General features: G+C 44.1%; 1 non-coding gene across 1 annotated transcript; it reads left to right on the top strand.

The window, feature by feature from the left end:
- Positions 1-2,120: 2,120 nt before the first annotated feature.
- On the top strand, positions 2,121-2,224 carry LOC113240824 (U6 spliceosomal RNA). Its single transcript, XR_003311320.1, has one exon. It is a non-coding gene; the product is annotated as a U6 spliceosomal RNA (small nuclear RNA).
- Positions 2,225-4,167: the final 1,943 nt, after the last annotated feature.

Below are 4,167 nucleotides of genomic sequence, written 5' to 3'. Positions count from 1 at the left end.
CCTTCAGCTCAGGTCATGATCCGAGTCCCAGGACTGAGTCCCATGTAGGGCTCCCTGCTCACTGGGGAGTCTGCTTCTCCCTCTCCCTCTGCCCCTTACCCTGCTCCTTCTCTCTCTCTCTCTCTCTCGCTCACTCTCTCTCAAATAAATAAATAAAATCTTTTTTTTTAAAGAAAGTTCAAAGTGCTTTCATGGGACAGCTGTGAAGTGCTGTCCTTGGGCTGCACAAATGTCTACGCCCAGGGCCGCTTCTGTACCACAATACTGCGGCAGTGAATGCCTAGTGACCTTATAGTTTTCCAGGGAGTGTTTACTGTCTGCGTCCATTGAGGCTTCCCTTCACACTATTAGGTAAATATTATATTGTATCTAAAGAAAGGACAGAAACTATGGTAAATTTAAGATTGTTTCATTCTTTTCTAGCACATTTCCTTGAGTGTAAAGAAACCAACCAACCAACCATGTCGAATGGTTGGTACATTTCCACCACAATTTTTATAAAGTAGAACCAAAAAGAAACAACGCTCTTTGTCAAGGAAAAAGTTCCTCATCAAAGTGCATCTAGAGAGGTGTGAGAGAAAGAACATGTGATTTGGTGGTAGACATTCCAAGGTTCATTAAAACACATTGGCCCTCAGTTGCCTTATCTGAGTATTAGGTGTAATAAGGACTTCTTTGAGAGGCAGAATTAAATAAAATAGCATATATAAAACTAGGGTGGTGTTTGCCTTACAACAGATGTTTTAAAAATATTAATTTTGGAAATACCTGCTGTCACTCCCATTGCCATTGGGAGAGGAGGCAGGGGAAACTCTGGGCTGTCTTGGATTTTTACCTTTAATACCATTGTACCCAGTTAGTCTATGTCAGATTTCCTCAAAGCAATAAGGACTTGCTGCATTTACTGGAGCCTTTTCCATGGCAAGTGGGAGAACCCCGGCACCATCATAGTTAAGTAAAAGGAGATAACTGGAAGGTGCATGGATGCTTCTGGCTTCAGGCACTCGGTCTCAAATGTGGTCAGTGCTTTGCCTCCCCATCTCTCAGCTCTGATGAGTTCTGTTAACCCCTGTTAAGGAAAAGAATTATTCTGACGCTTGTTAAAGTGTCGGAATGCAATGGGGTCAACACTATCATAATCAGGGAGAGAGATTGGGCTCAATTCCAAATACAAGGACAGTGGGAATTTATAGCCAAAGAGCAGGGTGAGGGGGCAGTGGATGGAAAACTACTCAGAGAAGACATCAAGGGTAGAGGGATTCTTGCTCAAGGCAGGCCAAGGACTTCGACATCCACATGGGGGATGAGGAACTTGATCAGATACCAGGTGGAAGCAGGGATTCTCCTTAAACCGACTTGGCAGGATTCTTGCTAAACCTGGGCTGAGCAGGTCTGGCAAGGACAGGATGGACACGGAAGGCCAAGGTTGAGGCCTAGTCGAGAAGAGGGCTCAGGGGAGCCTAACTACAGTTTGGTCGGGAGAGAATCGCTGTCACCCTCTAAGTGCCGGTCAAGATTTACACCCTCCTGTTCTAGCAAACTCGAGGGCAAACGTTGATCTTTCTGAAGATCTCTGTTTGCAAATGACTCTATCGTTCTGGTTTGGTCCCCATGTTCATCTTGAAACCAACCACCATGTCTAATGTAATGTACCATGGTTGGTCAAACTTGGCTTACGCTTCCTCCCCTGTGAGGGACCACTTAGAAGAGAGGAGAGATTTCTCAAAGGAACCAGGAAAAAGAAGATAGACAAAAATGTCAGGCACTCAAAATTCGTGGCTATTTGTGGCAGTCTACCACGGTCGTAATATACATTTTCTAAAAGACTTTAAAAGTGTAATAGCAAATACAAATAGTGATAACACAAAGTATCTTCGATGTGGCTCACCCATCAAGACTATTTGATGGAATATGCTTTGAATTACTGTGTTTATTTTCCTTACCTCCAAGAATGCCCCGGGAAAAACCCAGCTGCTCTGCTTGCTCTCCCCAGCCAGGCAACACTTCCGTCTGCAGGTGATGGACCACTCTCCCCTGTCAGCTCTCATGGCGAAAGCCCCGCTGGTCCTCCAAGGCCTCATTGAAGGAGGGGACCTATGACATTAAAAGACATTAGTGTGGTGCTCACTTTGGCAGCACATATACTAAAATTGGAAGGATACAGAGATTAGCATGGCCCGTATGCAAGGATAACACGCAAATTCGTGAAGCAGTCCATATTTAAAAAAAAAAAGTAATTAGTGTGGAGAGAGTCCCTAAGATGACAAAGGAACAGGTATCCTCTTAATATATCTACAGATGGTCATATAAGCGAACCCTTTAATAAATAACCACTCATTTTAAGGTAAAGTTTTGGAAAAAGACAAGAGCTAAGGGGTTGTACACTCAGAAGGCATTCCTAAGAAATGGGAACCAATAGATTAGTTCATTGAGCAAATTTTACTTGGATTCCAGCTTTAATCGTGGAACTGCGTTGAAGCTGTCTAAGGTGGACACCATGTCCAGTAGACACACTTCTTAGGGAACTCACAGTCTAAGGGGTTGTGAGGTTGTGAATAATGAGGAGGCATGAGATGTGCACCGAATCAATTAGAAAAGCAACATGGTACAGATGACCATCTGTAGGTATATTAAGAAGATAGTTTAAGGCATTTTTTGTTCATCCTTTGGAACTCTGTCTTATCACAGAGCAAGCATTCTACTGGGAATCAGAGGACCTGGCTTCTAGAATCAGTGTCGTCACCCATGGTGTGTTGGACCTGATAAAATCTAGTGCCTCAATCTTCTTACCTGCAACTCGTGGGATAGCTCTGAGGTTTTTTATGAATCTGCAACAATTCTATGGTTTCTTATTGTTCCCTACACAACTGTTCCTTTGTCATCTTAGGGACTGTCTCCACACTAATTACTTATAATAGTGTAGGTCCCCAAAACTGCCTAGTTCCTTCCTGAAGTAATAATAAATATTTATATCTGTATTTCCCTAAATACTTTATCAAGAGCCTTCACACCAGCTGCATTTGATTTTCATAACAATGCTTCCTGGTAGATCTTATTTTCACCATTTTAATGATGAGGGTACTGAGGTTCAGGGATGTTCATGACCAGGAAATAGAATGTCATGTGTTGAACCCACATAATTCGACGCCAAGTCCAGTGCTCTTTTTTCTGCAAATGACCTAGGAGGACATTTTGTCTGTGTGTGTGTGTTTGAACAGGATGAACAAGAATGTAAATTAGTATTTGAAGATTCATTACAAGATTTTGGCCTAATCTTCAGAGAAAGGTAAGTAGGACTTGGAGATCACATGACTTCAGTTCTCATGGTGACTTGGACTAAGAGTTGGTCTCTGGAAGTGAACAGGAGATGATGTGTAGATGATCCTAGCCCAAATTTGGTTGTATTTTAAATGAAATTAGAGCTAATGCGCAAATATGACAAAGGTCAAACAACAGTGCACTCGAAGGACTGTGCAGGCAGGAGGACACTGATGACAGACACACAGGCCCGTTTATGATGAACTTGGAATGCTGATCCAACACCTAAGAGCTTTTTCCTTTATTTTTTTTTAAGATTTTATTTATTTATGTGACAGAGAGACAGCCAGCGAGAGAGGGAACACAAGCAGGGGGAGTGGGAGAGGAAGAAGCAGGCTCCCAGCAGAGGAGCCCGATGTGGGACTCGATCCTGGAACACCAGGATCACGCCCTGAGCCGAAGGCAGGTGCCTAACGACTGCGCTACCCAGGCGCCCCGAGCTTTTTCCTTTAAACCAGCACCTCTACTCCACCTCTCCTTCCTCCATCTCGAGCTTCTTCCCCACTTCCCCCGACAGCCTATCTGAATGCAAGCCTGGAAACTTCTCTCAGAATTGCCCTCCATGGGGGCACTCCCCTAGGGATTATCAGTTCATTTTCCTGGGGCTTTGAAACCAGTCATCCAACAGGCCCTACCCGTTTGTCCCCCCCAATGCTTTGAGGCCATTTTATCCTCATGATTGTTATTGACAACCCCTGGGATTTGAGTTGAATAAGACCTAAGGCCACAAACCCAGCCCTGGTGCTAACCAGCAGAGCCCCCACTCACCACTGCTCACTGTCCCCCAACTGCTGTGACCTTCCAGCTATTTCTTTCAAATCAGTATGCTTAATATGGGCCAGTGGCATG

This window comes from Ursus arctos, chromosome X (genome assembly GCF_023065955.2).
Source record: "Ursus arctos isolate Adak ecotype North America chromosome X, UrsArc2.0, whole genome shotgun sequence".
NCBI classification, from domain to species: Eukaryota; Metazoa; Chordata; class Mammalia; order Carnivora; family Ursidae; genus Ursus; species Ursus arctos.
Note: the sequence above shows the minus strand (reverse complement) of the source record. Positions and strands in the feature narration are given on the sequence as shown.